Below are 14590 nucleotides of genomic sequence, written 5' to 3'. Positions count from 1 at the left end.
CCTAAGAGCCAATTCTGTAGGCTCAGACGCAACTGCACTTCTGACAAGGACTATGTTGAGCAGGGTGAAATACTCTCTAAAAAATTCACAGATAAGGGGTATAAGTCTGAACATATAAAGAACTTATTCGATGAGTACAGAGTCAGGCCCAAACCTAGGGAAAATGCCAGTACCCCTAATAATAATCACTCTGATCTATCCTTCATCACCACGTACACTGAAGCTTCCAAAACAATAAAAAACATAGTGGTTCAAAACTGGCCCATCCTGAGGCAAGACCCCATTATTGAGGGACATAATTCCAGAGAACCCAGCTGTCATTTTTAGGAAAGCAATGTCTATCAAGAACACTATAGCCCCCAGTAACGTTAAGAAGAAGACCCGCAAAATCGGATAGCATGTTTCCCTCACTGAAAGGCTCCTACAGAGTAATGTGAAGAGATGTGGGTGTTGTCCTTTCATCAGACACAGAGCCACTGAGGTAGTAGATGAAAATAATCATATACATAAACTGAAGGATTTCGTAAACTGTGGGAGTGATCATGTGGTGTACCTTTTGACCTGTGGCTGTCCAAAGTTTTATGTGGGCAGAACAACCAGACCCCTCAGGCAGAGACTGGGTGAGCACAAAAGGAACATATTAGATGAAGTAGAAAAACACAGTGTCCCACGACATTTCAAGGAGCATCACAACAGCACGGTTGATACACTACAGATTATAGGTCTAGAACTGATCCCCAAAACTTTACTGCAAGGACAGAGATACCGGAGGCTCTGTGAGAGGGAAACCTTCTGGATTTTTAAATTGGATACCCTCAGTCCGAAGGGTCTGAATGAAGGCCTGGAGATATCGACTTATCTGTGATAGAACAACTTTTATGTTAGATTTGACAAGTTGTGATTCTATGTATATTAATTTGATCCCTCTTCTTCTTTCTTTTCCTCAGCTTCCCCATACTAGCAGAACTATACACTAGATGAGGGTGGTAAGTATACTGTATCATAGGCATGGTCCATAGCAGGGTTGCACAATTTTTTTTTTTCCTTCCCTCCCCTACGGTTGAACCCATTCCATTCAATATGGGACCACCTGTAACTTCCTCCTCTTAGGACATTCAATACCATACAGGTTTAGACAGGCACCCACCAATTCCCTCTATAATGAGGCAACTCTGCCTGCACCAGAAAGGGGAACCAAATGAGATCCCCACATCCATTTGGGCACCCCCACACCCATCCCCCCCCCATCCCTGTTTACCCTCCCCCCCCCCCTTCACCCACCTCTTTCCCTCCCCTCCCTCCCTCTTCCCCCCCCCCCCAGCTCCACACCTGTCATCAACCCCCCCCCCCCCCACATTCCTCTCCCCACCCCCCTTCCCCCCCCCCCTTCCCCTCCCCCCTTCCCACCTTTGGTGCCCACTTCCCAGTCACCACCTGACCCCCCACAGGGGGGGAAAAAGATTATGATGTCCTGCACACGAAGCCCATAGGCAGCTGCATCAGCTGCGTATTTTTGCCATCAGCGACAGTTTTGGCTTTGTGTAGTAGGATGTGTAGTTTATATAGATAATTTGTTGAAGTCTTCTGTATAGACTTGTTTTATTAAGTTTTCCGTATAGACTTGTTTTATTGTCTCTAAATGTATATACATATATATATTTTTTAATCTCCATGTTTTATTGGTTTATATATACAAATTTCTTTTATCCATCTATTTATTTATTGTTTCTATATGTATTTATCTATTATGTGTTCAATTGAATTAGATTAGAACTGTTTACAGTGGTGGAGGTAGACGTGCTGGCTAACATACCCACCTCCCCTCCCCACGTTGCGGAACAATAAAGCTTGTTTTAGCTTGCTGCAGTCGCCATGGCGACCCAGCGAAGAGCGTCCATAAGTAAGCCTCCCTGAGCGTGTAGACGTCATCTGACGAAGGCGCAGCGCGCCGAAACGCGTCATGACGTCACACGCTTACTGAATTCAGCCACGCCCACCCCCCCAGCAAGACGGAGTTCAGGACATCGGAAAATCACGCTGCTGGCCACAGCGTGCTTCACTCCACCACTGAGGGAAGCGGCTGGCTGTCCGCTGATATGCGCTTTTAATCTGCATGTTTGTAAGTACAACTTGTATGTGTCAATAAATACCCCCTGAAACGTTTAATGCACTATGGCGCGCTCCTTCTTTTTCTAGTCGTTTGCCAACCACCCCACTATTGGAGCGCTGCATTGCTGGAACTTTCAAAGGGGAATCATCTGTGATTGTGTGACCCAGTTTTGGAGCGCAGGATAACCTTGTGTGTTTGTAAAACTTTATGAAATCAAGTAGGTACAAAGTTTTATTAAGCCCTGTCGCCTCAGAAGTCCTGTAGCCTTCCTGGCGGTAACCCCGACCTGAGCTTGGAGTAGGGAACATTAGCTATGAGTGGTAATCCCAACCTCAAGTCGGGGTAGGGAATTCTCCACTCTCTTGAGTGTTTAGGAGTCCCGCGCATGATCGTCGCTGCACAGCAGGACTCCAGCCTCTGTCCTGAGCTGTCTGCAGCCATCTCTGGCCGCCGGATCCCCCATATCCCTGCTCTTCTAGGTACCCGGCGGCCAATCGGAGCGGCGGGGGCGGTGTGATGTCACGGGGTGGGACACAATTTGAAAGTGGTCTGAAGATTCACACAGGCCATAAAGAAAACAGAGAGAAATGTGGCCTGTATGTGTTTGTGTATATATATATATATATATATATATATATATATATATATATATATATATATATATATATATATATATACAGGATCTTCTCAAAATATTAGCATATTGTGATAAAGATCATTATTTTCTGTTCCAATTGCTTCCATCTGCTGAAAAGCTTTATAAAGATGAAGATTTCATTTTTCAGCACGACCTGGCACCTGCTCACAGTGCCAAAACACTGGTAAATGGTTTACTGACCATGGTATTACTGAGCTCAATTGGCCTGCCAACTCTCCTGACCTGAACCCCATAGAGAATCTGTGGGATATTGTGAAGAGAAAGTTGAGAGACGCAAGACCCAACACTCTGGATGAGCTTAAGGCCCCTATCGAAGCATCCTGGGCCTCCATAACACCTGAGCAGTGCCACAGGCTGATTGCCTCCATGCCACACCGCATTGAAGCAGTCATTTCTGCAAAAGGATTCCCGACCAAGTATTGAGTGCATAACTGAACATAATTATTTGAAGGTTGCCTTTTTTTATTTTAAAACACATTTTTCTTTTTATTGGTCGGATGAAATATGCTAATTTTTTGAGATAGGAAATTTGGGTTTTCATGAGCTGTATGCCAAAATCATCAATATTAAAACAATAAAAGGTTTGGAACTACTTCAGTTGTGTGTATTTGAATCTACAATATATGAAAGTCTAATGTTTATCAGTACATTTGTAAGGAAACGCGGAAAGGCCGCCGTCTCTCAAGGTGAGGCGGCTGTTTCCGCGTCCAGCATGGCGTCACAACGCGGAAAAAACGCCGCATAGGCAGTGCGGCAGAATCCGCATTGGTACGGCGGAATCCGCATCAGAGGCGGCACCCGCACTAGATACATTGCATGACAGTACTGGTGTGGCTGGGACTGATGGTCCACCAAGATTCAGACTTACACGCGCGCGAGCACAGAGGCAGAGTTTAAATAACTGTTAGAAGGGAGTCGGCTGACCAGCTGGGTCAGCTGACAATTTCCACTGCTCTCATTGGACCAGCAATTAGGGAGGTCCTGGAAAGGTCCTAGAGTATATATACTGCTTGTTGTTCACTTGCTCTTTGTCTGGCGTGCGATCACATATGTGGGAGCACCCAGATCCGTAGTCAGATCCGCAAGTGTGCCGGGACCAGCTGGAGCTGTAATCCTACACTTAGCTAGATTCTGTTGATAGCTAAAGTACTAGTTTGATTGTGATTATCTGTTATGACTTTTGCCTGCCTTGACTACCCTTCTGAACTCTGATCTTGTACCTCGATATTTCTGATACTCTGTTGCCGAACCCCGGTTCGTTCCTTGACTCTGCTTCTGCCTCCTGATTTTGTACCCCGATATATCTGATACCCCGTTGCTGAACCCTGCCTGTACTTTGACTCCGCCTTTGCCTCCTGATCTTGTACTTTATCTGTCCGTGTGTGTACGACCTGGCTTGTTCGACCTCGAGAACCGACCTTACTGTTAGAGGCGGTTCCTCGCTCTGTTAGTAATCCTTCCTCCTGAAGGTTACTTCCAGTCTGTCCTTCCTACTGTCAGTCTGACTCCTCCCGTCTTGGAGAGCTCAGGTCTGCGGAAGGAATCTGTGCAGTACCCCTTGCTGCACTGAGGCCTAGTCCTCTAAGTGTTACTGTTACACCTAACACTACACTCTACTCAGGTGAACAGAGGTTAGCTAGTATATCGGATTATCAGTGATACTGCAGATCACGTATAATCTGGTATACATCTGTATTTTCAGTGATTCTGCAGATCACTGGTAATCAGATCCTCTCTGTGCTTCACCGATCGTTACAGAACGCCAGACCAAATACAAAATGGACGCAAACACTGATTGTCTGGGTGTACTTGCCACTTCGGTGGACAACATCAATCAAGTACTGGGCACCCACATGACTCTTATTGATGCCCTATCAGGGTCTGTACAAACCCTCCAGACATCAGTGGATCATGTGCGATCCTCTCCTAGCTCTGACATACGTATGCCTGTACCTGAAAGCTTTTCCGGTCACAGATCTGACTTCCGGAATTTTAGGAGTAGAGTATTGTCCTATTTTGAGTTGAGACCCCAATCTTCGGGTACTGAGACCCAGAGGGTCACGTTTATAAAGACTTTGTTGTCCGGCGACTCCCAGTCTTGGGCATATAGCCTGCCCGCCGGAGACAAAGCTCTTACCTCTGTAGAGGAATTCTTTAAAGCTATGGCAGTAATTTATGACGATTCGGACCTTGCTTCGACTTCTGAGCGGAAGCTCAAGCTTTTGCGTCAAGGCGAAGATCCGGTCGAAGATTACGCGGCCGAGTTTAGGAGGTGGTCAGTTACGGCCAGGTGGGACACTTATGCCCTATTAGATCGTTTCTTGTCAGGGCTGTCCGATGAGGTCTCTGATTTGATGTTAAGCCAGCCCGAGCCCAGAACAGTCGATGAAGCCATCTCAGCGGCCTTTCAAATCGACCGCAGGCTGCGCTACCAAAAACACCAGGGGTAGTTCCCGTGTCAGAGGGGTATCTTACACTACGGTCCCAGTGACTCCACCTCCTACTATTTCACCTTCTCCCATCTTGCCTCCATCCGAGCCGATACAGATTGCTCGGTCAAAATTGACCCAGGTAGAGCGAAGACGGAGAATGACCGAACAGCTGTGTCTGTACTGTGCTGAAGGGGGGCATATAGTACAGAACTGCCCTAATAAGCCGTGAAGATGCTACCGTTTAGGAGTGGTAGGGGGTAGCACCCTAGGTGCCCGGCTCATACCCTTAAACGAAAAACGTTTGCTCCTTCCATGTATGATTACATGGGGGGACAAATCTGAAGCCACAGAGGCCTTTGTTGATTCAGGCTCCGCGGCTAACTTTATGAGCTCAGAGTTCGCAGAAAGTTGGGCATTCCGCTCACCCCAGTAAACCCACCTATACAGGTTACTGCTGTGGACGACTCCCCGCTGCAAAGGGACCGTCCGCTGTCTCAGGCACCAGAGGTGGAAGTCACTATTGGGGTTCTGCATAACGAAAGTCTAAGTTTTTTTGTATTACACATGACCACCTCCACAATTGTTTTAGGAATGCCCTGGCTGCAGCTCCATTCGCCACAGATTAATTGGGCTACAGGACAATTAACTAGTTGGTCAGACTTCTGTTCCCAACAGTGTCTAGGGAAGGTGACTTTAGGTCAGACCAAGTTGCATGTGGAGGGGGTTACCGAGCAATACTCCGAGTTCTCGGATGTTTTCTGTCCCAAGGCTGCTGACAAGTTACCTCCTCATCGCCCTTTCGATTGCCCCATCGATCTCCGTGCCGGTTGTATGCCCCCTAGGGGTCACCTGTATAATCTGTCTGGACCAGAGAAAATAGCGATGCAGGAGTACATGTGTGACAATTTAGCCAAAGGGTTCATTCGCCCCTCCCGGTCGCCTGCAGGGGCCGGTTTCTTTTTTGTTAAGAAAAAAGACGGAGGGCTGCGACCATGCATCGACTACCGTGGCCTGAATAAAATCACGGTGAAGAATCGTTATCCGTTACCGTCGATAGACGATTTATTTACGCAAGTCACGAACGCTAAGATCTTTTCAAAATTAGATCTGAGGGGTGCATACAACCTGGTCCGCATTAGAAAGGGTGATGAATGGAAGACGGCCTTCAACACTCCCGACGGGCATTACGAGTACTTAGTGATGCCCTTCGGGTTGTGCAATGCGCCAGCCGTCTTTCAAGAATTAATCAACGAGGTATTCAGGGAGGTGTTGCGTAGATTTGTACTAGTATACCTTGACGATATACTAATCTATTCCAACAACCTCCCCGAGCACAGGGCCCACGTTAAATTCGTGTTGGACAAATTGAGGCAAAATATGCTGTATGCTAAGGTGGAGAAATGTATTTTCGAGGTGACCACTGTCACATTTTTAGGGTATGTGATCTCCACCTCAGGCCTGTCAATGGATGATCCTGCCAAGGTCACAGCTGTCCTGGAATGGCCACAGCCAGTGGGGTTGAAACCCCTGCAAAGATTTTTAGGTTTTGCAAATTACTATAGGAGGTTCATAAAGGGATACTCCACGATGATTGCCCCTCTTACCAGTCTCACAAAAAAGGGGGCAGATACCAACCACTGGTCTCCTGAGGCTGTGGCAGCTTTTTCTCACTTGAAAAAATTGTTTTGCTCTGCACCCATATTGAGACACGTAGACACCTCTTACCCATTCATTGTTGAGGTAGAGGCCTCAGAAGTTGGAGTAGGGGCTGTGCTGTCTCAACGCTCTGGGCTGCAGGGGAGGTTGCACCCGTGTGCCTATTTCTCTCGGAGGTTTTCACCGGCAGAGAAAAACTACGACATAGGCAACCGGGAACTTCTGGCCATTAAATTGGCATTTGAAGAATGGTGCCACTGGTTAGAAGGGGCAGAACACACGATCACGGTGTATACTGATCACAAGAATCTGGAATACATCGAGGGGGCTAAGAGACTAAGTCCCCGACAGGCCCGTTGGTCGTTATTTTTTACGAGGTTCAGATTTATTATTACATACACTCCAGGCAGCAAAAACATCAAGGCAGATGCCCTGTCCAGATGTTTCGAATTAGAGACAGCACAGCCCCCCGCTCCTGAGTCCATCATCCCGCAGAGGCTGGTGTTAGCAGCCACAGAGACCTGGGAGGATTGGACAAAGGTTTTGGGTCCCTTTCAGCAGGATGTCCCTGAGGGAAAACCGGAGGGGGTCTTGTTTATCCCACTGTTTTTTCGTCTACAGGTCTTACAAATGTTTCACGCCCATAAGAGTGCTGGTCACCCTGGTGCTGCCAGAATGCAGGATCTGATTGCCAGGTGTGCTTGGTGGCCTTCTGTGGCAACAGACTGCAAGGAATATGTCAGGGAATGTGCGTTATGTGCCAAAAGTAAACCCTCCCGGCAGGCACCTGTCGGTACCTTACAGCCTTTGCCCGCCCCGAGTGAACCATGGACCCACTTGTCCATGGATTTTGTGGGTGAGCTCCCCAGGTCTGAAGGCATGTCGGTCATTTGGGTGGTAGTCGACCGCTTCAGCAAAATGGCCCATTTCGTGCCTTTGAAAGGACTCCCCTCGGCCCAAGAATTGGCTGACCTATTCATCATCCACATTTTCCGGCTGCACGGCATTCCGGAGAACATTGTGTCCGATCGGGGAGTCCAATTTATCTCTAAATTCTGGAGGGCATTTTGCCACCAAATGGGCATGAAGCTGTCTTTCTCGTCAGGCTACCATCCACAGACCAATGGGCAGACTGAACGAATTAACCAATCTTTAGAACAGTTCTTAAGATGTTACGTTGCGGAGGCACAGAATGACTGGGTGAAGTTTCTGGCTTTTGCAGAATTCGCGCAAAATAATTTAAAGAGTTCTTCTTCTGGTTTTTCCCCGTTCCAGATTGTGACAGGGAGGTCGCCCAAGTTCTCCCCTTTGCCAGTTGCCTCTTCTCCGTTCCCAGCGCTGGAGGATTGGCAGAGGTCACTCAGGGACAATTGGGGAATTGTTAGAGATAATTTGGAGAAAGCGTTCCAAAGTCAAAAGGGTCAAGCAGACAAGAGACGTTCCATAGAATGGAGGTTTCAGCCAGGGAATTTAGTCTGGGTGTCCACACGTCACTTGGCCCTGAAGCAGCCTTCTGCCAAATTGGGCCACAGGTTTGTGGGTCCGTTTTCTGTGACCAAAAAGATCAACGACGTCACTTATGCCGTTGATCTTCCGTCCAGAATGCGGGGCGTAAGATCTTTTCATGTGTCCCTCCTTAAACCAGCAGTCCAGGTGGGTCCCACTCCTCCTCCTCCCGTGCAGGGCCGGATTTGTACTTTTTACCGCCCTAGGCCCACTACCACCAGCCGCCCTATGACATCGGCAGGGTTAGGATAGTGTTATTGGATGGGGGGTTTAGGGATACTGATAGATCAGGATATCAGGTCAGGGGTAGGAATTTACAAAAAAAAAAAAAGTGGTTAGGTCATTTGTCAATTTAGGGTTAGGCTAGGCATATAGTGCTGCAGCAGATGTCAGTGCTATACTGAATCTGAGAGGGCCTAAGCGCTTGGAGCCTATGGGAGAAAAGCACTATAGAAATGTTATTGTATTGTATACGAATACATAATAATAATAATATGGTAGGACATTAGACTATGACTATGGTAGGATCAGAGTGTGAGCTCCTCTGAGGACAGTCAGTGACATGACTATGTACTCTGTAAAGCGCTGCAGAAGATGTCAGTGATATACAAATACATAATAATAATATGGTAGGACATTAGACTATGACTATGGTAGGGATTAGATTGTGAGCTCCTCTGAGGACAGTTAGTGACATGACTATGTACTCTGTACAGTGCTGCAGAAGATGACAGTGCTATATAAATACGTAATAATAATATGGCAGGACATTAGACTATGACTATGGTAGGATTAGATTGTGAGCTCCTCTGAGGACAGTTAGTGACATGAATATGTACTCTGTACAGTGCTGCAGAAGAGGCCAGTGCTATATGAATACATAATAATTTAGTAGGTAAATAAATAAGTAGGTCATTATACTGTGACTATGGTGGGATTGTGAGCTCCTCTGAGGATAATCATTGACATGACCATTTACTCTGCAATGTGGTATGCGGGATATGAGTACTATATTATACTTAGAGCTGGTTCACACGGGCAGCGGCAGTGCCATTGTTTATACAAACCCCACGTTTGGAACCAGATTTTTCCCATCATCTGCCCGGCACTTAGGCGATCAGGATCACTAAGCGCTGCACCTCTGTGATCACATAGCAGGGGTTAAAAGCATTACATGACACAGTGGTGGGATGCTTTTGGAGATATAAAGAGGGAAGGACAGATAGGATGAGAGAGTGTGAAGTGTAAGGACTGGAAGGAGAGGGGGGGGGGGGGTAAAGGGGAGAAGCAGTGAGAGTGACAGGAGATGGGAGAGGGCATCGGGATGAGTGTTGAGGTGGCATGAAGTACAGCATTCTGGGAGTAAGGTAGCAATCACTGCAGATTATGGCCAGGCTAGCAGGATTCTGTATACAATGAGCAGAGAGATGTAAGATCATTTCTGCTGTCATAGTCACACAGGCTTCAGTTATTGCATCACAGCCCGATTTGCTCTCTCATTACTTCCTATGTGCTCTCCTTTTCACACACAAAGCCAGGCAACTGTTTCCTTATCTTATTAATAGATAAGGCTGCAGTGATTGCTGGGCTCGCAGCAGCAGCCTCACTTTCTACAAATCATGGGCTTGGAGGGAGGGGGAGAGAGACACAGAGCTCCCAGCTGGGCACTCACTCGTAGTCCATAGGGGCTGAGTGACTGTGTGCAGTAATACAGAGTTAGCTGCAGCAATATATTTACTGACAGACAGACACACTTCACTATGAGAGAGACACTCGCTATGGCTGGCTGCACGTTGTTTCCCCTCCCCGCAGCCCCCTCCATGCTTACAGTGCCCCGCTGCCCGCATAGTTACCAGTTCTCTTCCTCGCTTGAATCTCCCGGCTGGCTAGCAGAGAGCTCAGCCCCTCCTCCCTTTAGTGTCATCAGAGTGGAGAGGAAGGGAGGGGCGCTCTCATGCTGCGTGTATGCACTTGCAAGAGAGACTGGAGAACAGCGCGGCTGGAGCAGACAGCTGATTGCCGAACGGCTGATCTGCTACCGGTATGTGACAGCCGCCCCAGCTCTCTTGCTACTTTTCTTCCGCCCTAGGAACGGGCCTATTCGGCCTGTGCGGAAATCCGGCCATGCTCCCGTGTTGGTAGATACCCAACCCGAATATGAAGTGGAAAAAATATTAGATTCTCGCAAGGTACAAAACTCGGTACAGTACCTCGTACATTGGAAAGGGTATGGCATCGAGGAGAGGCAATGGGTACCTGGGAACCGTATGCATGCGGATGAGTTGGTGAGGGAGTTTCATGCCTTACACCCCGAGAAACCTGGTGGGAGTTTTCCGGAGTCCACTCCTCGGGGGGGGGGGGGGGGGGGGGGTACTGTAAGGAAATGCGGAAAGGCCGCCGTCTCTCAAGGTGAGGTGGCTGTTTCCGCTTCCAGCATGGCGTCACAACGTGAAAAAAACGCCGCATGCCGCATAGGCAGTGCGGCGGAATCCGCATTGGTACGGCGGAATCCGCATCAGAGGCGGCCCCCGCACTAGATACATTGCATGACAGTACTGGTGTGGCTGGGACTGATGGTCCACCAAGATTCAGACTTACACGCGCGCGAGCACAGAAGCAGAGTTTAAATAACTGTTAGAAGGGAGTCGGCTGACCAGCTGGGTCAGCTGACAATTTCCACTGCTCTCATTGGACCAGCAATTAGGTAGAGTGACCAGATTTTTGTGGGTCCAACCTGGGACTGGGAGGGAGGGCGTGGGGGGGGAGGGGGGGCGGCGCACGCAGCGCGCGGCAGCGAAGAGTGGGGAGGACTGAGGAGCGCGCAGCAACAAAGACTGGGGGGGGAGCTGCGGCGCGCGCAGCGTGCCGTGGCGAAAAATGGGCGTGGCCATGACATTGTATGGGCGGAGCTAACGTAATGATGTAACAGCAAGGTGTAAGAAAGCAGTGTTTACGCCATGATGTGGACAAACGAGACTTTGCATCATGGGTGTGCAGAAACTGTGTGATGCTAATAGTATACCGTAACCACAAAGCAGCAAACATAGCCATCTATGACCATTAAATAATAAATGCAGTAACAGTTACCCCGGACACCAGAAAATAACCGCAATGGGCAACATGTCAGCACAAAATAACTGCAATGTGGGCAACATGTCAGTACAAAATAAACGCAATGCGGGCAAACATGTCAGTACAAAATAAACGCAATGCGGGCAAACATGTCAGTACAAAATAAACGCAATGCGGGCAAACATGTCAGTACAAAGTAAACGCAATGCGGGCGAACATGTCAGTACAAAATAAACGCAATGCGGGCAAACATGTCAGTACAAAATAAACGCAATGCGGGCAAACATTTCACCAGAAAATAAACGCAATGCGGGCAAACATGTCAGTACAAAATAAACGCAATGCGGGCAAACATGTCAGTACAAAATAAACGCAATGCGGGCAAACATGTCAGTACAAAATAAATGCAATGCAGGCAAACATGTCAGTACAAAATTAACGCAATGCGGGCAACATGTCAGTACAAAATTAACGCAATGCGGGCAAACATTTCACCAGAAAATTAATGCAATGCGGGCAAACATTTCACCAGAAAAGAAACGCAATGCGGGCAAACATTTCACCAGAAAAGAAACGCAATGCGGGCAAACATTTCACCTGGAAAAAAAACGCAATGCGGGCAAACATTTCACCTGGGAAAAAAACGCAATGCGGGCAAACATTTCACCTGGAAAAAAAAACGCAATGCGGGCAAACATTTCACCTGGAAAAAAAACGCAGTGTGGGCAAACATTTCACCAGAAAAGAAACGCAATGCGGGCAAACATTTCACCTGGAAAAAAAAGGCAATGCGGGCAAACATTTGACCTGGAAAAGAAACGCAATGCGGGCAAAAATTTCACCTGGAAAAAAAAACGCAATGCGGGCAAACATTTCACCTGGGAAAAAAAACGCAATGCGGGCAAACATTTCACCTGGAAAAAAAAGGCAATGCGGGCAAACATTTGACCTGGAAAAGAAACGCAATGCGGGCAAAAATTTCACCTGGAAAAAAAAACGCAATGCGGGCAAACATTTCACCTGGGAAAAAAAACGCAATGCGGGCAAACATTTCACCTGGAAAAAAAAACGCAATGCGGGCAAATATTTCACCGGGAAAAAAAAACGCAATGCGGGCAAACATTTCACCTGGAAAAAAAAACGCAATGCGGGCAAACATTTCACCCGGAAAAAAAACGCAATGCGGGCAAACATTTCACCAGAAAAGAAACGCAATGCGGGCAAACATTTCACCTGGAAAAAAAACGCAATGCGGGCAAACATTTCACCCGGAAAAAAAAAACGCAATGCTGGCAAACATTTCACCAGAAAAGAAACGCAATGCGGGCAAACATTTCACCTGGAAAAGAAAGCATTTACTCACCTGGCAGAAGTCTCCGACCTCTGGCACGCTGCTCCCGGGACCAACTTCCTCCTGGCTCCTGCTCGTCTCCTGCGCTGACAGGGCTACGGCAAGATGGCGCCCGAAGCCCTGTACTGTGGAGACACAAATAGTCTCCAGTACAGGGCTCCGGCAGCCATCTTGCCATAGCCCTGCTCGCCTGCCAGTGTCGGAACAGACACCGGAAGAAGGAGGCTGGAGCGGGGCTGCCGGCAATGAACTGGCACGGCGTCTATAGACGCCGCTGCCAGTTCATGAGGATAGAGTGGCCAGAGTCCCGAGGCCGAGACGTCCCGCTGCTGAAAGCGGGACGTTTCCCGGGACCTCATGCAGCCTGGGACAGCGGACCCCGAATCCGGGACGTATGGTCACTCTAAATTAGGGAGGTCCTGGAAAGGTCCTAGAGTATATATACTGCTGGTTGTTCACTTGCTCTTTGTCTGGCGTGCGATCACATATGTGGGAGCACCCAGATCCGTAGTCAGATCCGCAAGTGTGCCGGGACCAGCTGGAGCTGTAATCCTACACTTAGCTAGATTCTGTTGATAGCTAAAGTACTAGTTTGATTGTGATTATCTGTTATGACTTTTGCCTGCCTTGACTACCCTTCTGAACTCTGATCTTGTACCTCGATATTTCTGATACTCTGTTGCCGAACCCCGGCTCGTTCCTTGACTCTGCTTCTGCCTCCTGATTTTGTACCCCGATATATCTGATACCCCGTTGCTGAACCCTGCCTGTACTTTGACTCCGCCTTTGCCTCCTGATCTTGTACTTTATCTGTCCGTGTGTGTACGACCTGGCTTGTCCGACCTCGAGAACCGACCTTACTGTTAGAGGCGGTTCCTCGCTCTGTTAGTAATCCTTCCTCCTGAAGGTTACTTCCAGTCTGTCCTTCCTACTGTCAGTCTGACTCCTCCCGTCTTGGAGAGCTCAGGTCTGCGGAAGGAATCTGTGCAGTACCCCTTGCTGCACTGAGGCCTAGTCCTCTAAGTGTTACTGTTACACCTAACACTACACTCTACTCAGGTGAACAGAGGTTAGCTAGTATATCGGATTATCAGTGATACTGCAGATCACGTATAATCTGGTATACATCTGTATTTTCAGTGATTCTGCAGATCACTGGTAATCAGATCCTCTCTGTGCTTCACCGATCGTTACAACATTACAGAAAATAATGATCTTTATCACAATATGCTAATTTTTTGAGAAGAACATATATATATATATATATATATATATTTATATATATATATATATATATATATATATATATATATATATAGTGGCTTGCAAAAGTATTCAGCCCCCTTGAAGCTTTCCACATTTTGTCACATTACTGCCACAAACATGAATCAATTTTATTGGAATTCCCCATGAAAGACCAATACAAAGTGGTGTACATGTGAGAAGTGGAACAAAAATCATACAGGATTCCAAACATTTTTTACAAATCAATAACTGCAAAGAGTGGGGTGTGCGTAATTAATCAGCCCCCTGAGTAAATACTTTGTAGAACCACCTTTTGCTGCAATTACAGCTGCCAGTCTTTTAGGATATGTCTCTACCAGCTTTGCACATCTAGAAAATGAAATCCTTCCCATTTTTCTTTGCAAAAGAGCTCCAGCTCAGTCAGATTAGATGGACAGTGTTTGTGAACAGCAGTTTTCAGATCTTGCCACAGATTCTCGATTGGATTAAGGCCCGGTTCACACTTGCGGTGGCCCTCCGGAATCGCCGTGCCGGAGCCGCACCGCTTGCAGAACGGACGG

Source organism: Hyperolius riggenbachi, chromosome 1 (genome assembly GCF_040937935.1).
Source record: "Hyperolius riggenbachi isolate aHypRig1 chromosome 1, aHypRig1.pri, whole genome shotgun sequence".
NCBI lineage: Eukaryota > Metazoa > Chordata > Amphibia > Anura > Hyperoliidae > Hyperolius > Hyperolius riggenbachi.
Note: the sequence above shows the minus strand (reverse complement) of the source record.